At 34.3% G+C, this 23,521-nt stretch overlaps 1 protein-coding gene across 2 annotated transcripts in view; it reads left to right on the top strand.

Annotated features, from left to right (window-relative positions):
- LCORL (ligand dependent nuclear receptor corepressor-like) overlaps positions 1–23,521 on the top strand; it is a 152,984-nt gene that overhangs the window by 71,759 nt on the left and 57,704 nt on the right. The window lies entirely within an intron of this gene.

Raw genomic sequence — 23,521 nt, 5'->3', positions numbered from 1 at the left:
TTTTTTTTTTTTTTTTTTTTTTTTTTTTTTTTTTTTATAATTTTAGGATTGTATACCATCTCTTGATTCTTCACAGTCAACACCAACGGAGGAGCTATCATCTCAGGGCCAGTCCAACACTGATAAGATTGAATGCCAAGCAGAAAATTATCTAAATGCACTCTTTCGAAAGAAAGGTAATATTGGTATGCCTTGACATTTAAAATTTGCAATAAAATGTTTGAATTTTTCTCACACAGACATTTTTTAATAGTCAGTCTCTACTTCATTCTTGATTATTTTTTTCTTTATCCTTAATTTTTCTTTATATTTTTAGGGACAGTAGGATTCTTAATCACTTTAGTGCTAGTGTTATATTTAGTGCTAGTCTTTTTGGCATCCTATTTTCAAATCTCTGCCTTACTTTATCATACCTTTTCCTTGTCTACTCTAAGCACCTTTTTAAACAATTTTATGCTTCTGGTCTTTCTTATTTTATTGCTGTTCTCAAGACGTCAAAAGTTGTTTGATATTCAGTAAGTTATAGATATACTCTATTGCAAAACTGTCCCTAATAATGTAATAATAGTTAATTCATTTATCATCCAGGTTAGAGTACATTTGCTGGCTTGCTATTTTAGTATTTATTTGGTAGCTTGAATATGCTTACTTGACATTAAAAAGTCAGTGTGGGGCTTTTTTTTTTTTCTTTTTACTTTTCTGTCTATTCAAACCAAATGGGTCTTGTTTCATTCGTTCTCTTACTTGACACGCATGTGTCAGGCAGAAGTAGTTTTTATATTTTAATTATTTGGGGAAAATACAGAAATAACGAAACTTTTTTGTTCTTGGCCATTCCCATAATAGTAGAGTGTCTTATTTTTACCACATGGACATTTAGAGTAAGTTATGGTGTGTGTTTGGGTGGGGACATTGTCCTTTCAGCTTTTAGAGATTGAGATATCATTACCATATTCTCATCTAGGTTTTGACCCTATTTTACTCCTCTTTGGAATTAGGTACAGTCAGATATTTTCTATTGATAACTTTTGTGTTTTAATCAATAATGTTGAAAATAGTCCTCCCCTTTGAGAAAGGAGTCTTTTGCTTAGTCTTGTGTTATAAGTTCCTTTATGTGTTGAAATATGAGAATCCTCTGACTAAAAGAATCATTAGTATAACCCAAAGGCCTAAAGTTAAGAACTGTACTTTTTTTAAGGGAAAGGGACTGAAAATTTTTCCTGTGTGTTCCTGAAGTATTTAGTGTTGAGAAATTTGCATTATCTTTAAAAAACAAAATCTTTTTTCAAAATTTTCAGTCTGAACCATTGTTAAAAATATTTTACTCTTTAAGGATTTTATAACATTATTTTAGAAAATTTTATTCTGGCAGTATATTTACACTTATTTATCAGACATATCACTAAAACTAGAGAAAATGTACACATTTAAACACATGCTCACAGTAAGTTTCGTTTACTTTGGAACTCAATCTTCCTTTTGTTTATGTCATATGAAATGGAAGTAACTAGAGTTATCTATAATAACCTTTAATTTTTGATAGTATGGAGTTAGCCTGTGCTCCATTTACCCTATTAAGAGTAATCAGTAAAAACTTGGTACTATTTCAGCTGATTCAAGCATCTGGGTCTCCAAGAGGTCTCCTACCAATGGTTGGGTGAGTGTTTTTGGATATTTAGTGACCTCTCATTTGGGGATTTCTTAGTTTTCTTCAAGATTCTTTGAAAGATTGCAGAGTTATAAAATTGAAGATTCTTATTAGTGTTTTTGCTTTAGTTCATTTCTTATCTTTGTTAATTTCTTCATTTGTAATCCATCATCATTTTACAGATTTAATTAAACAAAAGGGTTTTTCTACTTGTTCACTTGGGTTTGTTTTTATTGGTTTTTTTTTTTTTTTTTCAATAGAATCATTTTAGAGATTTCCAATATGGTCTGAGCAGGATGGAGCTAGAAGATAACAATATCTTTTACATGGTTTTAACTCCTTTGTTTGTTTGTTCTTTTTGCGTTCTACTATTAACTCTACTTTGAAATAAAAGGCAGGAAATATGTTTTTAAAGACAAGAAATACTTCTGAGTCTTTGGAGTAGCAAATAAAATGATAAAGCATCTTGTTAATGAAGGTTTTGTTTCCTGAAAATTTCCCAAACTCAGTCATTTTTAGAAATTCTAAATATTGGCAGGATTCGTATTACCGATGTTTTAAATCTGTTGCTTAGTTTGAGCAACATGTGCATGTTGATCATCTCACCAAAACAAAGAAATCTTTTAATATCCTTATTGTAGCTTGTTTATTGTCTTTCCCAACTTGTGGTTTTGGGGATTACATTAATGATAAATATCAACTATTATTATTGAGAATATTACATTATTACTTGAGATAGTGATGATGAATTATTATTGAGCCATGAATTATTATTGAACCCTAAGCCTTTTTTATGTCTTATTTAATTTCAAAATGGTATTAAGAGGTATGTACTATTATTATTTTAACAGGTAGGGACAGTGAAGTTCAGAGAAGTTAAATAACATGTCTTTTATGTCTGTGTTATGAACATTTGAGTCTCCAAGAAGAAATTACAAAGATGAAAGGTGCTTTGTATGAGGAGCATCTAGATTCTTTCAAGTACTAAGGAGAAAAAACTTCCCATTCTCTGCTGTTTTGCAGCCTAACATTAGAATTATTTAATTGGGCAGACGAGAGAGGAACTATGAGAAATTCTGTATATTTCTCATAGGTTTCTATTTTTCCATTATGTAAACTGAACAATTTTAGTGATTAGTTCTCTTATTGTGTTTAATAATAAATAGATTGTAGGAATGCCACTGGCTTTAGACCTTCTCAAGAATGGAGGAAGCTTATTACTTAAACTGTATAGCTCAGATGATCCATTCATTTCTTTTATTGCAGAATCCTCAACATCTAGGACAGTGTCTGTAACATCTTAGGTCCTCAGTAAATGTTTCCTGAATGAAGGAATGAATACTAAGATAAACTATATCTGCGTATCTTCAAGTATCTCTAAATATTCAATGGTGTCAGTATTGCATTCGTTCTGTTTGAGAAAGTAAATTATTTAGCATGTACATACAGTTTCCCTTTCCCTAGTTAAACTTAAATACTACTGTGTATAGTTTGAATATCATTCAGTTTGTTTTGAGTGTGGATAAACATAGGCATGTAGATATAAAATGCCTTGTCCAAAGCTATCCCCATGAAATGTAAATTACATTATTTTGGCTTTTAGCTTCACATTCTCTGATCACCTGAAGTGTGTAAGTCACTGGCTTATGATTCAGGAAGATGTCTCATCTTTTCTTTTTAAGTTAAAGAAGGCTACTGGACTTAACTAAATTGGACAGATAGTGTGCTCATAGTAGCTGAATGAATAGTACTGCTAGATATAAAATGAAGCTGTCCTTCATCAAAATATAGTGTTTTTCTTTATCTTTTACCCCCCCCCCCAAAACACACACATACAGTTAGCATTCCCCACACATGCTTAGCATTCACATAATTACTATTCTGGAATTCCCCCCCCCCCCCCCCCAAAGGTCTTCTTGATGGATTTGATGCACTTAGTTGAACCAACACCTTTACCTTAAATTGATAGTCAGGCTTTATATATAAAGATTTCCATGTCTTTTCTGAGCACAGGCCGTTTTCTGTTCAAACTCTTAATGTTTAAGCTTTATATTGAAGCATGAAATATATACTAATATAGTTCACTGACCAGTTGGGTTTTGAGTGATGATAAAGTATTTTATTTTTTAGAAACAGTCAGGATTAATCTTTAGATTGCTTTTCTGTAAATGCAGATATTCTTGAGTGACTATGTAAACTTGACATGATTCATTCAGGCCTTGAGTGATTCATATACAAATGTTCCTTTGTGATATCATTGTGGTCATACTTTGAATTTCTCTTATGGGTTGCCCTTTTGGAACTCTCAGGGAACTGTATGTTAGTGCCATAAAATAATTTATATACCATTATGAGTTGCATTCAGAGGTGTTCATGAAAAATTTTTTTTCTTGTTTTATCATATACCTGTAGGATGTTAAATTCTAAGGACATATTTAAAATCAGAACTGGATTTAAGACTGCATTTCTCATAATATCACCCTTTTACCTGCAACACCATCATAGAAGAAAGGATTATAAAGTAATTAGAAGAAACCTACCAGGTCATTCTTAACTACCCAAGTTCTTATATTCCTTTGTCTTTTTTATTTCCTAATTTTACCCAGTCTTCTATCCCTTTACAAGCAGTCAGATCCTTTCTACTGTGTCTTCTGGAACTTGTGGTCTTTCATTAGCAGAATTCCTCAGTCTCTTCTCTTCAATAGTGTTCCATTTATTGTTGTGATTGAAACCTGTATATTCATAAAGGATAGTTTTGTAGTCTTCTCACTTGCCAGTTGTTTTTAATTCCTTGCTTTACATAGCACAGGGGTGATAAAACTGACTGGCATCCCCCAAGATCTTTGTAGTAGCTTTCCAGTCATTTATTTGCCCTCCTCACTCAACGCTGAGCTCCTTTGAAGCACATGGCTTCAAAGTATTCCATGTAATTACCATGTTGCAGATCTCTACTAGCTTTTTCACTTTTTTTCCTCCCCAGTACTATCCCCATCATACTTCATGGTGATTTTAAATTCTGTATAACTGTTAGATTCCACACTCTGGACTCTTCAGTCCACTTGACTGTTGCTTTGCCCCACACAGATTTGTCACCCCACTTCCCCTGGGTCACGGAGATGCCAAGGATTACTCAAAGCCCATCTCTTCTGAGCAGTGAGAAGCTCCCGCCGGAACCCTCAAGCGAGAGTCATCCCCGAATTGGGGTTCTCTTCTTGCATTTATTTTCCAGACCAGGAAGTTACAGGAAGAGAACGTAGGTAGGGTAATAGTTTAACAATATAGGCTGGTAACTTTCAGTGAAACAAGCCAGATGACATTCCAGTAAGGCAATTAAGTGGTCCTATCAACAACAGTTTGATCTTAGCAAACATTCCTTCTTAACAGCAATTTCTCAGTATCTTTACATAACAGTCAGTAACTAGTTTGTCCTTGAGCCAGTAACCTTGCTGTGCCACAGAACTTTATCTTACACCAGAGACTTTATAGCCTGAGGAAAATTTCCAGTCCTCTGCAAGGTCAATATTTGAAACTGCAAGACTTTGGAAAACCAGGCCCTGTGAAGTACATTTGCTTTAAGAATCCTCTACACTTGACCTCTTTATTTCCAATGATTCTTTTCCTCCATTCTACTCTAGCCACCTTTTCCCGTGATCATGCCTAGACCTCTACTGCCTCCCAAATCTAATTTCAACCATCCCTTTTTCTGACTACCATTTTATTCCAATATTCTCATTCCTGTATATATATTTTTTTAACCTCATTGCAATCTTCAATCTATTGACCTCACTACTTTTCACTGTTCGTCGTCTCCTCATGACTTCATTTCTCTCTTTACTTAACTCAGATAACTGTGCTTGATCACTGTGATCATTAGTCATATAAAATCTTAACTCCCTTTTCTCTCTCTTCCTTTGTCATATTTGCCTTTCAGAACCTTATCTGTGTTTTAATCCTACTCCTGTTTATTACACATGTGCCCTAGAACAGCTGGACTTGACTACAGTAAAACACCCAATCATGCTGACTTTCTAAGTCTCACTTATCTACTCATTTAGAAAAGAAATGTTTTAAAGATCAAAAGCAATGCTTTAAAATCATGATTACCTGTACAGTTTTTTTAAAATGTGACTCAGAGCTACAGTATGCTGGACCTTTACAGAAACATCTCTAGTGAGTGCTTGAAGGTGACAAACAAGTGCTAGTGTTCTAGGGTGTCTTGGGGATCAGCCCAAAATACTGAAAATATAAGGATTCTCAATTCTTTTCAGAAATGTTAAGTCATTGAATTATTCTTTCAGTGGTAACACACAGCCCTATTATCCTTTTGAGGAAGTGTTTTAAATTTGGGGGAAGAAATAGTTTTTTTCATTTTTCTTTACATAATTCTTTAGGAGTTTGTCTCAATAATTTCTTTTCATATTGTAATTCATTTGAGAAAGTATAGTCTAGTAGGTGAGAAGGAAAAGTGTTTACTTGATTGTCAGAAGTGGTGTAATTCTGTTTTGGACCCTATTTTTTTAATTACCATCTGTTCTTGGATAATATTCCTTCCTTGTGCTCTGTCTCTAATATGACAGACAGTGAAATTAGCCTATATCTAACCATATTATATGTAGTAATCTACAAATGCTATTCAAAATACTTTATATTCAAGTACTAAGTAGGCTGAAGCTCTTTTATGTGGAAGTAACAGAAGGACCAATATGTGCTATATGACTGGTTAGTATTACATACAGTTTTTTTAAGTAAACCATTTTTTATATTTTCCTGATTTTCTTAAATGACTCATGAACTCACCAACCATGTTATCATCTTTATGTTCTTTTATAGAATGCTACTAATTTAGTTCTTTCTTTCTCCAAGTGTGACTTACCCAAAAGCAAGACTCGTATGTTGGGCTTTATAAAACATATTTCTCGTTCATGACTAGTTCATTAATTCAACAGAGACCTAATAAGCTTCTACTACATGCTAGGCACTGTTACAGTAAACGTAAGACAAAAAAAAAATCTCTGTCCTCATAGACTTTTTATGTTTTAATGAGGGGAGGCAGATGATAAACCAGTTAATTATATTTGTGATTGAATGTGTGTATATACACAGGTACAACTCTCACAGACATGTTGGACGTACATGAATATATGTAAGTGCTTTGGAGACAAAGTGGAAAGAGGAGCATAGAGAATGCCAGAACGGAGGTGGTGATCTCAGTTTTATAAATGGTAGTCAGATGACATTTGAGCAAAGACATAAAAACGTGAAGGTAGTAAACTATAGTGATCTTAAGAGAAATACATTTCGAGAGTTGAAGTAATATTAGTTTTGAAAAGTTATGGATCGGGCATGTAGTAGGTTATTGCCATTCTTATTCTGCTACAGCCTATCAGCAGAAACTGCATCACCTGTGATCTTCAAATTACATAGTTTGCACAGTTCTTAAATTTCTCAGACCATTATGGACTTCCTTTAAAACTCAACTCTTTCACTGAATTATTGCCTTGTTCTTAGAAGATACACTGTATACAGTGTGATTGAGTGTTCGTTATAAGAGAGTTTGAGAAATTTATATGGAATTAGTAAAAAAGCTGCAAATAATTCTACTTGAAGTGAGAGCTAGGAAGAAAATATATTGTTGTCAGTGTAGGCTTTACAACATAGGTAACTGAAGGAGAATTTCCCCAGTAGAAGAAAGCAAAGAAAAATGGATGGCTCCTTGTATTAGTCTGTTTCTGTCACTTGTAACAGAATACCTGAAACTAGGTAATGTATAAAGAAATGAAATCTATTTCTTACAGTTCAGAGTCTGGGAAGTGCAAAGTTCAGGGAATACATCTGTTGAGGGCCATCTCGTGGGTGTGACTCTCTACAGAGATTCAGGGTATCATATGGAGGATGGCTGAGCAAGAGTGAGCTAATCAGCTCACTTGCTCTCCTTTTAGAGCCATCAGAACCACACCCATTACTCCATAAATGGATCAATCCATTCATAATCTAATCACCTATTAGAAGCCCCACCTTTCAATGATCATAATAGGATTTACCACTTTCTAACACTGTTAAAATGTAGATTAAGTTTCCAATATATAAACCTTTGGGAGACACATTTAACCCATAGCACTCCTGTATCAGGGTTTTTTATTCAAAGTTACTGACTTTGGCCATGTTAAGGAAAAAGGGTAGTTATTGGGAGGCTGTTGAGTATTGCGGGTTCTCAAAATTGTCTAGAGACTAGAGGGTCAATGTTGGCAAAAAAGAAGTAACCTAATAATACAGAGAAATCACAGCCAAGGACACGTTATAATAAACAGGTCTCCACACCTTGAAGTTTATACTTCCGTAGCATGTTTATTTTTCCAAGTCCTGAGAGGAATCATTGAATCGGCTGAATCTAAGACATTTGCCTTCCTACTGTTAGCACCACTAGGGAAGGCATCTAGCCTCTTCCGTGTACAGTATAGTAATTTGCTATTGTAGCAAAATACATGAACCAGGGTATTTTGTGAAGAAAACGAAATTTATTGCTTACAGTTTCTGAGGTTGGGAAGTCCAAAGTCTATCTGGTGGTGGCGACAGTGACCCAGTGGTCTCACATTGCAAGATGGAGCAAGCAGAGAGAGATTCTCCTCTTCTTTTAAAGCTCTCAGAACCACGTCCCTTGACCACCATTTACTACTGCATGGTACTACAGTCTACCTCTTCAAGACTCCACCTTTCAATTACCATAATAGGATTTCCCACCCTCTTAACAGTCATAGTGGGGGCTAAGTTTCTAATACATAAAACTTGGGGGACACAATTCAAGCTTCAGTGAGTTTGGGGGGACATAATTCAGTCCACTACAACTATAGTACAGGCTATTAGTACAGGTAGTCAAAAGATGGGAATAGCTCTCTAGAAAATGAATATGCCCAAATAGACCAGGTATGTTTTTAATAATAGCGCTTGCTATCTCCTAACTATATATCTAGAAAAAGGAGATTAGGGAACCAAAAATAAGAGACTTGGATGCTGGACACAGTACCCAAAGAAAGCCAGATGTCTGCTATACCCCTTAATTGTCCCAAAACAAGGACACCTTCTCAACCCTTAGTCTGCTTAGACCCTACAGTGTTTGACTTTGTTGATCATTCTTCTCTTTCTTGAAAACTCTGTCTTACCTTTGTCTTTCACTGCACCATATTCTTCCAGTTCTCTTTACTCCTTTGAACATTGCTTCCCTTTTTCTCTCTATTTTTCTTCTTCCTTTGATTTGAGGATGTAGATGTAAGTGAGGTTAAGGTGGTTTTTCTTATTATTTCATTCCTTAAATGTTGTTCTTCCTTAAGGTTCAAATCTCAGCCTTTTTTTTTTTTTTTTTTTTGATTGGTTGATATAGCCTTTAAGTCCCTATTAATCTATAGGGAAGGTCCCTGTCTTTTTTTTTTTTTTTTTCCTTAACCTCCCTTGCATTTCTTTATTGAGGAAACCAGGTTGTTTGTCCTGTAGAGTTCCCCACAGTCAGGATTTTTCACCTTCCTTTTAATTTTATGCATTCTCCCTAGACAATCTTACCCAATCCTATAGCTTTAAGCCCTCACATTCTATTGCTAGAAAATCTGTGTCCTCATTTTTTAGGTTCATATTCCTGGCTCCTTCTAGGTTATCTACTTCAGATATACTCACAAGAATTTCAAAAAGATAATATGTATAAAACTGTAAATTTTTAATTATTCCTTTTGACTTTCACTCCTACATTCCCCTTTCCCAAGCTGCTAGATTCTTCTCCTGCTGTATTACCATAGTATTTTTCATTCTGATGTTATATGTGAATTTACTTGTCTCCTCTGTTAAACTGTGGACTCTTTGAGGACAGTCTTCTACTTCATCACTTTTTTCCTTGTACTTAGCACATAAATTTATTCTCAGTAAGTGTTAAGTGAATTTTTCCTCTCCTATTTCCCTGAAAATGAGAGGTTTAAAATCTCTTCTGTGTCCTGGGTTTCTTGTATAAATAACCTATATTGCTAGTTACTCTTGTCTAGAAACCTCACACTGAATATTAGTTGGATAACTGAGTCTGTCAGGTCCACTCAATCCCATTGATTCTACTTTGAGAATATTAACTTTTTTTATTGACAATGCAGGTGTTCATATTTTCTTGGCTTTACCATAGCCTTCCACATACTTATCTTCTCACTAATTTTTCTTTTATTCCCTTGCTTTAAAAACCTTTGACTTTGTACTTCTGCTTAATATCAATAGTAGAGGCACACTGAAATTTGACTGTACTTACATTTACTTGTACTTTAATGTTTTTGTTCCTTCCCATTTTCTCTTTTCTTGATGAACTCTAAATCATCTTTCAAGGAAGAAATGTTTTATTTTCTCTGATTCCTTCGCTGTTTCTCTTTTCACTAACTCCAGGCAAAAATGAAAGTTTTCTTCTTAGATTTACTGTAACACAATGTATATGCAAAATGGAACATGAATTATGTATGCTCTGTCAAAAAGAGAGAGTATAATAAAAATTTATATCATGGGACATCTATCCTCTGTTCTACTGGTTAAAATGCACCCTATAGGGATTGTGGTATGAGAGATAAGTGAATTTACTGTTCTTTTTAAAATTTATTTCTATATTTATTATAAATTAACAATTTATAATTATATAAATTTATAGGGTACAAAGTGGTATTATGATTTATGAATACAATGTGGAATAATGAAGTCAAGCTAGTCAACATGTCTGTCACCTCAAATACCTAACATTTTGTGGTGTGAACACTTTTAATTTTGAAATGTACAGTACTGTATTATTAACTATATTCACGACACTGTGAATAGATCTCAAAATAAAAACATCCTGTATTCCTCCTGAGATTTTGTACCCTTTAATTTTGTACCCCATCTCCTCATTCTTTCCACCCCTTAGCCTTTGTAACCACCATTCTACTCTCTGTTTCTATTGAGTTTGATTGTTTTGGATTCCACATATAAGTAAGAACATTCAGTATTTGTTTTTCTGTGTCTGGCTTATTTCACTTAACATAATGTTCTCCAGTTCCATTCATGTTGTTGAAAATGACAGAATTTCCTTCTTTTTTAAGGCTGAATAGTGATCCTGTATGTGTATATATCACATCTTTATCCATTCATTTGTTGATGGACACTTAGGTTGATTCCATATTTTGGCTACTCTGAATACTGCTGCAGTGAACACAGGAGTGCAGATATCTCTTCGACAAACTGGTTTCAAATCTTTTGGGTAAATACCCAAAAGTGGGATTGCTGGATTGTATGGTAAGTCTATTTTTAGTATTTTGAGGAACCTCCATACAGTTTCCATAGTGGCTGTACTAATTTATATTCCCATCAACAGTGTACAAGGATTCCCTTTCCTCCACAATTTACTGTTCTTATCATAGCTCTTAGTTTCTACACGCCTCGTGTACTGTAAGCATCTCTGCAAATAGTGTAATTTCCATGTTTAAAAGATATGAGTTTTATAATACACAATAATGTATGAGGTTGTAGACCTTAAATAATGTAGACTATACTTATGCACTATTGAAGGGATTTTTAAGGATAATTTTGACTCTATAAAATGATTTTTACCTTTCTTTATCAATTTTAGATACTCTTCTATCATATCCCCTTTAGAGTGCTGATCTTAGTAAAGTTTGAACTCCTTAGGAGCAAAGATTGTCTTAATAATATTTATATTTTCATTTCGTTGTATAATAAACATTTATGTTTTGAATGGAAGTTTAGTCGAAGACTTAAAAGAAAAACATAAAAGACACTCTTCAACAGGTGATATATACTTGCTTCTCTATGCACAGTTAAATTATGCATTTAGGTATAAGTAATAGGGAAAATGGGATCTTTTTTTTTTTCTTTGTCTTTTTTCGTGTCCGGCAACGGATCGCAACCCTCAGTGTCGCGCCCGCACCGGGCCGGGACCGGCAATGGGATCGCAACCCTCAGTGCCGCACCCGCACCTCGCCCAGCCAGCGAGCGGGAACCAGTCTGTATGTGGGATCCGAACCCTCAGCGGGAGCGCTGCCGCACTCCCAAGCGGCACACTGTAGCAGTGCGCCACCGGGCTGGCCCGGGATCTTTTTTTAAAATGCGTGTTTATGCACACCATATACATGTATGTGGTTTTTGGAATAACGTGGCTCAAGTGGCCTAACAAGTTTTAGGATACCACACACTGCAATATAGTTCATGAATATTGCCAAGAGGTCAGGCAAATAAAGGAGGAGCCTACTCAAAAGATGGTGCAAAAGCAGTTTCCTGGTCAGCATTCACCTTCTTGGTTGCTATATATTCAGATATCTTAAAATTTTGCTGTATGGAACAATATGTTTCTAAGGTGGGTTTTTTTTTTTTAACTAGAACCGATATTTACACATTCAATTCTCTTATCACAAATTTTGCATGCATATTAGAGGGTGCTGTGAAAATAACGGTTATTTTTTTTAATTCTTGAAAAATCTGCATGTTTTAGAGGTCAGCTTTTCTTTGATTGTTTTTTCTTTTTAAATTTTGTCTTTTAGGTTTTTAAGTTTTTCATGTTATTTTTAATGTTTTAAATTTAACCACACATTTTTTAGCTTGTATACTTTAAAAACAATGGTTATCTTCATCTTCATGTACCTAAAAACAATGGATTGTTAGATAACTAGAGTAAAACTACTCTGATAATTCTTTCACCTAGTTTTTAAAAAAAGATTTACTTTATCAAACCAGTATATAGAAAATTTTCATTGCTGCTATAAATAATGCGCCTAAAATTCTAATGCAGAATTTTAAAAACTGTATTTAAAAAAACTTGTTATCTTAACTAGAAGACTTTAAGTTGATTGTAGTCTGCCTGCAAATTTAAGATAGCCCATTATACTACATTAGGTGGTATTAGAATCTCAAGTTCAGCACCTGTTAAGGAAACAAGAAAACCTTTAATGGTTAAGGAAATTAGCCAAGACTGAAATATCCCAGATGTCCTGAAACTATGAAACTACTAGAAGAAAACATAGGGGAAATGCTTCAGGGCATTGGTCTAGTCAAGGATTTTATGGATAAGACCTCAAAAGCACAGGCAACAGAAGCAAAATCAGACGAATGGGGATATATAAAACTAAAAAGCTCCTGCACAACTAAGGAATCAACAGGGTGAAGAGACAACCTGCAGAATAGGAGAAAATACTTTCAAACTATTCATCTAACAGGGAATTAATATCCAGAATATACAAGGAAATAAAAAAACAGCAAAACAACCAAATAATTTAATTAAAAAATGGGCAAATTGTCTGAATAGACATTTTTCAAAAGAAGACTTACAAATGGCCAACAAGTATATGAAAAAATACTCAACATCACTAATCATCAGAGAAATGCAAATCACAACCACAATGAGATGCCATCTCACCCCAGTTAGAATGACTAAAAAAATAACAAATGCTGTCAAAGATACAAAGGGGAATTCTTATGCAGTGTTGGTGGTAATGCAAATTAGTACAGCCATTATGCAAAATAGTATATAGGTTTCTCAAAAAACTAAGAATATTGAAAAACCTTGTGATCCAGGAATCCTACTACTGGTTATATTACCAAAAGAAAATAAGTCAGTATGCTGAAGAGATATCTGCACCCCCGTCTTTGTTTCAGCGCTGTTCACAATAGCCAAGATATGGAATCAACCTAGGTGTCCTCTGATTGATGAATGGATAAAGAAAATGTGGTGAATATACACAACGGAATATTAGTCTTAAAAAAATGAAATTATGGGCCGGCCCGGTGGCGCACTGCTACAGTGCGCCGCTTGGGAAGCGCGGCGGCGCTCCCGCTGAGGGTTCGGATCCCACATACAGACCGGCCGCTCACTGGCTGAGCGAGGTGCGGGAGCAACACTGAGGGTTGCGATCCCGTTGCCGGTCCCGGCCCAGTACAGGCGCGACACTGAGGGTTGCGATCCGTTGCCGGTCACGAAAAAAAAAGACAAAAAGGAAAAAAAAAAAATGAAATTATGTCATTTGCAACAATTATGTCATTATGGATGAACCTAGAGGACATTATGTTAAGTGAAATAAGCCAGAAACAGAAATATATATACCTCATGTTCTCACTCATGTGTAAGCTCAAAAAGTTGATCTCATGAAAGTAGGGAGTAGAATTGTGGTTATTGGAGATTGGGAAGGGGAAAAGGAGGGGGTGGATAGGGAGAGGTTGGTTAACAGATAAACAGTTACGCTATCTAGGAGGAATAAGATAGGGTGAGGATAGTTAACAATAGTCTATTGTATATTTTCAAGTAGAAGACAGGATTCTGAGTATTCCCAACATAAAGAAGTGGTAAATGTGTTGTGATGGATATGCTAATTACCCTGATTTGATCATTACAGATTGTACACATGTATTGAAATACACACTGTATCACATAAATATGTATAATTTTTGTGTCAATTAAAAGTAATAAACTAATAAAGGGAACAATTATAACAATATACTGTAATAAAAGCTACGTGAATGTGGGGGGAAGACAAGGAGAAGAGGAAAGGAGTATGTTTCTGGGTCAGCTATTTTTTTATAGATAATTTTCTCCATATGCTGTAGTTTTATGGATGATAATTCAGGTGTTTTTTTTTTTTACATTAGAGTTTATAAACCAGCTACTGAATCAATCTACCATCTCAACTATTTTATAAAATGTTGAATTTCTGTCATCATACTTTTGAATCTGATGTTTCAGTTTCTTAAGTTTCTTATTTTCGCATAAAGATCATTGTTTTTTTAAATGCAATTTTTGTAGAAATAGTACTTTGTTCAATATGTTCTAGTACATGAGTTTTCTCTTCCACCTCATTTAATACTATGATATAGTTACAATTCTGTTTTGAATAATTACCTAATCTCTAAGGCACTTTGGAGCTTCGGTGGCTAGTTATTTCTTTCTGAATGTTTCTTATTTACAAAGATATAAGGAGTCCAGGATTCTAGCAGATGGTTTGATTAATACTGTACTTGTGAATAAACAAATGTGATACATTTGTTTTATATATTACCATCTCACCATATTTAGCTTGCATATAATTATGAACTGTCTGTTGCAGTTTACTGTTTGCTATGGGCTAGTTGTAAGTTATATCTACAGCCATCTTAGACTGTTTTACAAAATTTGTCTGTAGACTTCCCAGCCTCCAGAACCAAGAGAGGGAAATTTCTGTTGTTCATAAGCTAGCCTGTCTAAGGTATTGGGCTGTTATAGCAGCCCAAGTGGACTAAGATAAGTGCTCTCTCTCTAAAGTATTGTGTGCATATAGTTAGGGGTTATATAAGATATCCACTGAAGTGCAGGACTTTTACTACGTTAATATAGATCCTTAATAAAATAAGGATTCTGCAGCCTTGGAGAAGTGGTTTTTTCCGTGGCTGGGGCTGAGAAAATACAAGGTGAGCTTCGAGTATTTTGTGTTTTCAAAAAGTAAGGAAGTGGTCAAAAAAGGATGGGAGCATGTTGGTAGGGCACGGGAGCCAATCTGAAAGAGCTCCTGATGGCCAAAGTTGCAACAATTTGAACAACTAAATAAATAAGAATAGAATTGGCTTATAGCCCATAGAATAAAATAAATATGCATGTTTTCATATGTTATAAGTGAATAAATAAATGAGGATGTAGAGATAGCTTTTTCTTACGGAAGAATTCTTTACATGACATTCTTGAAAAGACAAAACTATTGTGATAGAGAAAAGATCTGTGATATCCAGGAGTTAGAAGTGGGTGTAGTGTATGACTATAAAGGGAAGTATGAGAAAGTTTTGGGGGCACTGCAACTGTTCTGTGTGCTGATTGTGGCAGGGGTAACACAAATCTACATGTATTAAAATTCCTAGAACTGTATTATCAAAAGAAAAATCAGGCTATTTAACTATATGATAATTATTTTTGGTAACAGCTTAATTGAGATATATAATTCACATATTAAGTAGTTCACCTATTTGAAGTGTACAATTCAATGGGTTTTAATTTTTTTAATTTAATTGATGAAAATTGTACATATTTATGATATACAACAGGATGTTTTGAAGTGTGTATACATTGTGGAATGGCTAAGTCAAGCTAATTAACAAATGCATTACCTTACATATTTGTGGTGAGAGTACTTAAAATCTGTTCTCCTATGTTAGCAATTTTCAAGTATACAATACATTATTATTAACTGTAGTCACCACAATACATTATTATTAACTATAGTCACCACATTGCACAACAGATTTCTTGAACTTATTCCTTCTAACTGAAATTTTGTACCCTTCAATTTATATAATTTAAAAAATAAAAAGTGGAAAACCTGAACAAACCTAAAAATCCTAAGTAAAGTATTAGAAAATTGAAACAAAAAATGTAGAAGGAATGAGGAAAATTGAAGTCATCCTTAGAACACTGCAGTAGTAATCATTGTATCCACTAATGAGTACTAAAATCAGTTGGCAAAAGTTTGATGAAAAACAGGATCTTTGCATGGTCTAAAAGTATTTCTCCCAAGATAAATTACAAAGTGAGAAATAGTAACATTACAATAGAGAAACCCAGCAGAACCCAAGTTAACCGAGTGATCAAGGTTAACATTACCGGTAATGTGACATATCATGTACTCCCTGTTATGATGCACTTAGAAAGGCATGTTTCTGTAGTATTCTTGTGAAAAATGCATAACCTTGAACTAATCATGAGAAAGCATCAGATAAATTGAGGGACATTCTACCAAATAACTTAACCGTTACTCATTGAAAATGTCAAGGTCATAAAAGACAAGGAAAGACAGGAACTTTCACTGACTAGAGGAGACTAAGGAAAACACGACAGCTAAATACAATGTGGGCTCCTAGATTGGATTCTGGAACAGAAATAGGACATTAGTGGGAAATGTGAATTCCAAATAATAAGGTCTATAGTTTAGTTAATAGTATCATATCAGTTTTAATAATTGTACTGTAATTATACAGGATGTTAACATTAGGAGAAAACTGGGAGAAGGATAGATAGAAACTTTTTGTACTATTCTTGAAACTTTCCTATAGTCCAAAATTAAAGTTAAAATCTTTTAAAACATAATAAATTTTTTTTTTAAGTTTAGTAATGTTTACTGTACAAACTGACAATGGTACCTTTACTCATGACCTATATCAGATGACCCTTGTCACATAAAACAGGCCTAGTATCCTGGGGGAAGAAGAGAGTTCAGCTTCTCAAACAAGAAAGGATTTATAATGGAGCTTTTATGCTTTGATTGGCAAAATGTTGTGATGTATTGCAGTTTATATGGCACAATTAAGTGGTATACACATTCTACCATGTAGTTTTATCTGAGTCTCAAAAAATAGATAAGAGGTTTAAGAGATTCTGTCATTCTTCCAGATAAGATGTTTGGCTCATAAGAGTAGTATGACTGTGCAATTTATAAATAGTATATATAAATTTAAGGTGCATTCTCAGTTTTGTTAACTGATGAGGTGAATGTTTAACAAAGTTTGAAGAACTCTGCTCCGAAGATATATTTTACTCTTAGAGATTTCCAAAGTCCAGTAAGCTGACTTACTGAGACTATTTTACTGCTAAAAGATAAAATAGGGAAAACAGTGGGCATAGTGGAGTTGGACTTTTGCTTTAACAAGCTAAGAGATTCACAAATACAGTGGGCAGTGGCAAGGGTAAGGAAGAGAAAAGTAGATTTAGGATGAAAAGAAGATATCATGTCCTTTTTTTTTTTTTTAATGGAAGACCATATAAATAACATTTAGCTGTGGTAGAACATAACTTACTACAAACTTAAGTAAGCTGTGAGTGAGAAATGATACTTGGTAGTGTATATCTAGGGTGCAGCAAGAGTTTCCTTTTGTGAAAATGGTATAGATTCTTATGATAACGATTTTATCCCCTTTACTCCTCCCCTCCCCCCCCCCAAAAAAACCCTAAAATGTTATAAAAGGCAAAGAGCCTATGATTCTGTGTTCTTTGTATTCCTCTGACCTGGCAGATTCCTCATTTTATGTGGTCTATTGAGACCATCAAATCTGTGGAATAAAAAGAAGCTTAAGGAAGCCCATGCCCATTCACTTTATACTTGATTTTGTATTTATTCTCTACAGTGCATGTTAGTAGCGAAATAGTAAACCAAAGTGAAAGCAACATAAACAATGTGTAAGTCTTCATTCTTGCCAGCCTTTGAATCAGCTAGGTCTAAACCTTCCAGAAAAAGAATCATTTTTTCTCTAATAATTTTTTAACCTTTGGTGTAAAATGTGGGAGAATAAAGGAATGTTTTTTCATTCTTGTTTTTCTGTGGACTGTAAATTTAAAAAAGATTACCTAATTGCTCAATTGTTAATGCAGTTCTTATTCCCTTTGAAGAGTGAAGAATCATTCATTTATGAAATATTTATTGATTTGCCTCGTGTGGTACCATGGTAGATGAACACATGCGTGAGATATAGTGCTTAGTCTCAAGGAAGACACTGGCTTGGTACAGCAGTATACAGTGGAGATACAATAGGGAGTGTAATTCATGTCCTTGATTCTTTTGTCATCTTTAACCTCTTTTATGGGACTCCTGAGTGTTGAAATTGAAGACCAAATGAGCCTCAAGATACTCCTTCAAGAAATATTTACATTGTATCCCTCCATACTAGATTGTTTACTCACAAAGAACAGTGTCTCCTTATATTAATATTCTCAGCAGGTCTCATAGTTATATGTCTTGATAATTGATTTTAGTAACTTTACTTTTAAAAATGAAAGATGATCTTTAGTTAAAATATGGCTCTGCCTCTGCAGCTATCTTATTATTTTCAATGTACAACTCTTTTTAATACTTAATTCAGGCCAGCTGAAAGACTTGTGTCATTATTCATCTGTCTTGCATGGTAGAATATATCAGTAGATTGTATAAGAAGTGGGAGCTGGATGAAGTGGGATGGGAGTGGAATGTCTGGGTACATTGATATAGAATATTTATTGTATTGGCAGTCCTGGTTATGGTAGTTATTAGTGATTCCTGATTGGCATACATTTTTAAAGATTTGTTCCCTTTTTCTGAAAATATTCAAAAGCCTCTGAATCTTTTCTACCTTACTTTACTTAACAAGCTGTTCTCTGACCTGTCTCTCTTTTTTCACCTCACAATTGTTAAGAAATGAAGCAATGGATATAGTATTTTATCATTGCAATTTTTTTTTTCCTTTAAATTTTTATTTTGTCAATATACAATGTGGTTGATTATTATGGCCCACCACCGAAACCTCCCTCCCTCCTCCCTCTCCCCCCTCCCACCCAAGAATGTCCTTTCCGTTTGCTTGTTGTAACAACTTCAAAAAAATTGTAGTTGTTATATCTTCTTTCCCCCTCCCCCCCCACCCCGGGTTTTTTTGTGTGTGCGTGTGAGTGAATTTATTTATTTATTTTTAGCTCCCACCAATAAGTGAGAACATGTGGTATTTCTTTTTCTCTGCCTGACTCGTTTCACTCAATATTATTCTCTCAAGGTCCATCCATGTTGTTGCAAATGGCAGTATTTCATTCGTTTTTATAGCTGAGTAGTATTCCATTGTGTAGATATACCACATTTTCCGTATCCACTCATCCGATGATGGACATTTGGGCTGATTCCAGCTCTTGGCTATTGTGAAGAGTGCTGCAATGAACATTGGGAAACAAGTATACCTTCGACTTGATGATTTCCATTCCTTTGGGTATATTCCCAGCAGTGGGATAGCTGGGTCATATGGTAGATCTGTCTGCAACTGTTTGAGGAACCTCCATACCATTTTCCATAGAGGCTGCACCATTTTGCAGTCCCACCAACAATGTATGAGAGTTCCTTTTTTTCTGCAACCTCACCTATCATTGCAATTTAAAATTAGCATATACTACTATGCTATAATTCCCATAGTACTGTTTGTCAAATTTTTATGTCTCTAATTTTATTTCCTAGTTTAGGGGTTCTTAACCTGGTATACTTGCTCAAAACATACTTCCCAAAAGTTCATGGTTAGGGTTTCATGGGTTCATGAATTTGAATGGGAGAAAAGTTTACATTTTTATTTTCATTAACCCCTACTTGAAAATTAACATTTTCTTCAACAATAAATGTAGACAGCAAACAAGTTGTATTAGTAATAACCTGTTTCAGTAGTAGAAATCAAACATTTTCTATCATATGAGATATTGAATTGTTTACTGCCTAACTACTTTGAAATTATGGTAGATTTTAGATTTACTGTAGATCTTATATTTTAATGCCTTAAGAAAGAATCATATCTATTGCTGTATCTCAATTTTTTTAAAAAAAATTGACAAGTATACACTGTATTTCAATATAGTTGGTTTTCTATGTATTTATGCATTTTAAAACATGATTTTGAGAAGGAGCCCATAGGCTTCACCACACTGCCAAAGAAGTCTTTTCACAAAAATAGTTAAGAATCTTGTCATCCTTCTTAACTATTTGATATTCATGCTGTCCCCAGAATGTCCTACCTTAAGACTGTGTCCTTAGATTTTATATATAAAAATATGTGTATATATACATACATATACCTATTCTTTTTTTTTTTTTTTTTGCAGATATTTCATCTCCTCTTTTGGCTTCAACACTTAAACTTTATTTAGATGAGCCACAACCTCTTTCCCAGTTCAATGTTCTTTTCTAGACATATCCACAGATACACTGCTGGAAGAATTTTAAGTTTAGTGAATCTAAGACTAATCTTATTTTCCTTTGTGAACTTGTTCTTTTTCTTCCTATGTCCCCATTAATTAGTGCCATTGACTCTTTCCTACTCACTTAGAATTAAAGTACCAGAATCATTTTTGATTCTTTGTTCTTTCTTACTACTTCCTCTGAAAGGAGTTATGCGTAAGTAGCTAGGGATTATTAATAGGACTGCTGTGAACATTCTTATACACGTCTTTTTGGATGTCTGCTTTATTTCTCTTGAAAATTTATTTCTCTCAGAAAATACACCTAGGAATAGAATTGCTGGGTCATTGGGTCTATGTATGTTTAAAATTTATTAGAAACTGTCAAACCATTCTCCAAAATGTATTATTTCAGTCTCATTAGTAATGCATGAGAGTTCTAGTTGCTAGAACTCTCCCTGTCAGCAATTAGTGTTATCAGGCTGTTACTAGCTATTCTAGTGGGTGTGAAATGCTATCTCATTTTGCTTTAAATGCGTTTCCCTGATGACTAATTATGTTGAGCACTTTTTCAAGTTTTTATAGACAATTTGTATATCTTCCTCTGTAAAGGACCTGTTCAAGTCGTGTGCCTATTTTTAATTGGATTGTTTGCTATCTGTTGTTGATTTGTAGGTGTTCTTCCCAAATTCTGGATAGAAGTGCATTTTTTAGATAAATACTGATGTTTTGTGGGGTTTTTTTGAATAGTGCTTTAAATTTGTTGAAGTGCCTTTGTACCTCCTCCTACTTAATTTGTTGGGTAGATTAACCTTGTGATGTTGAAGACATTAGTTTTGACATTCTGCATACAGTAGGTAACGATCCTAGACACACAGAAGGAACTAAGCAAAAAGAAAATAAGAAGGGGATCTCTGGAAAGGTTGAGAGAGGGTTGGCAACTTTACTTTTTGAATGGGTTATACAGATTGTATGTTTTAAATGTTTTGTAGAACAAATTAAAGTTTAGACCCATTTATAAAATGGAATAAAATTATATTCACAAGATCATTTTAGGAGCCATAAAAAGTATTAAGTCATAATATCCAGGTAGTCAGTAGAGGAATAGAAATTTGAAGTTGTAAGGTTAAAGCCTTCTTTTAGTCTTGCCACATATAAATATATAACCTCATTTGAAGATGATACTAAAATTCTAAACATGTAGCAAGTGTCTAAATGTGAGGCCCATGTCAAATGACTCTCCTGGCTGTTTTCATGTTAGCTGTAAAACTAGAACAGACTTCGTTCTACTGTATTACCCTTTAATTCTTTTACTTATTTGAAAAATATCTAGCTAGGTTTATTAATAGATAAACTGATAATTAATATAATGACTTATAAATTTTCTTTTTATATGGCTTAGCTATGCTACTCTTAGTTGCGGGGGTAAGTTTGTATATCTCTTGTTCTATGTGTCATACTTGTTAATACGTTTCTTTGGAGAATTATGGAAAAAAAGGAAAAGAAATCTGAGTCTTTAAGGTTTTCCATTTATTGCCTTTATCACAGAAGATTTGGTAAGATAAGGATTAAATCATTAGTGAAGATCAGGTATTTTTTTATTAATCTGAGAGATTCTGTAGCCATACTATTCTTATATTCTACTGTAATGGATGCTTTAAAAATAATCTTTATTTTGAGATACTATCATCTTCTGATTATATAATGCAATGATTGTGGAAGATAAAATTTCTTTATTAATAGACCCTTCTTTTTTAGTGTCTTTCTCTAGTTGTCTATTATAGTATGGATGCTAGAGCTTGTTTTGTTGAGATGTACCTAGCAGTGGAAGTATATTACAGCATGCTAGAAAGACAGTTGTAATAGAGTGTTGGTAAAATTTGTCTGAAACTTTAAAATGACTGGAATATCATTCCAAAGCAGTGTTATTTTCGCATTAAGGAATAGGCACAAGGAATAAGAGATCCAATTTAAACTGAGGGATGAATATCTCTGAATTGTTCAGGGGAATTACAAGTGCATCTAATAGGAGGGTACCTCAGAAAGTTTGTGGAAAAATAGAATTAAAAGATAACACAGGGGGGCCGGCCTGGTGGCGCACTGCTACAGTGCGCCGCTTGGGAGCGCAGCGGCACTCCCGCCGAGGGTTCAGATCCCACATACAGACCGGCCGCTCATTGGCTGAGCGAGGTGCAGGAGCAACACCGAGGGTTGCGATCCCGTTGCCGGTCCCGGTCCGGTACGGGCGCGACACTGAGGGTTGCGATCCGTTGCCAGTCCCGAAAAAAGACAAAAAGGAAAAAAAAAAAAGATAACACAGATATTTCCATGAACTTTTTGAAGACTCCATGTATATGTTATTTTATAAATTCTTTAACCCTATATGCAAATTGTATGACTATAAAATTCATATAATGAATTATGAAATTATTATAAAGTATTGTAAAATGGCCCATGGATACTGAGCATATTGGCATATAACATATTTGTTTACTCTATTTTATGTACTGTATATACTTCTTGTGGTAATTGGGAACCTTCTACAATATATGTAAAGAGAGGTTTGGAGTTGGGAGATACTGGAATGATTTTTTATTATTAAATGATTATACCACCCCTATTGAGAAAACTATAGAGAAAGACATTTCAGTCAGTATGACTCCTGAAACTTGGCATGTGTAGAATTAGAAACACATGCACAGAAAGAAAAATGATGCATCAAAGTTTTCCTCCCTCGGCCTCTTAAAAAAAAATAGGTCTCCCTATCTATTTGAACTCTCATTATCTCATTATTAAATTCAGATAAATTTTTCAATAAATTTTTTGCTATTAAAAACTCAGGAACCAAATAGATTTAGATTCTGCAAATGCCATTGCATGGTTGAGTAAACTATGTGAACTCAAGAACAAAATAGATCGGAATAATACAAGCGATACTTGTATTAGTGTTTTTGTTAGTGAGACCACATGGTCTGGCAGAAAGAATACTGATCTGGGAGATAGGAAACCAGTGTTCTAAGCTCTGTCACTATGTCTGACTTGATTTTTCTGGATATGAGATTAGATTAGATTAGATTTCGTCTAAATCTGGTAGATCCAAAATTCTAGTGGTCCTGAAAGGTAGATCAAAGCCCAGAAGCTATTTTTAACTTCTCAAAAAGCCTTAAAAAGTCATACATTTACCTGCAGTAACT

The sequence above is a fragment of the Galeopterus variegatus genome, unplaced genomic scaffold, assembly GCF_000696425.1.
Source record: "Galeopterus variegatus unplaced genomic scaffold, G_variegatus-3.0.2 Scaffold123, whole genome shotgun sequence".
Taxonomy (NCBI): Eukaryota; Metazoa; Chordata; class Mammalia; order Dermoptera; family Cynocephalidae; genus Galeopterus; species Galeopterus variegatus.
The sequence above is the reverse complement of the archived record's forward strand: the minus strand, read 5'-3'. Positions and strand labels throughout refer to the sequence as shown.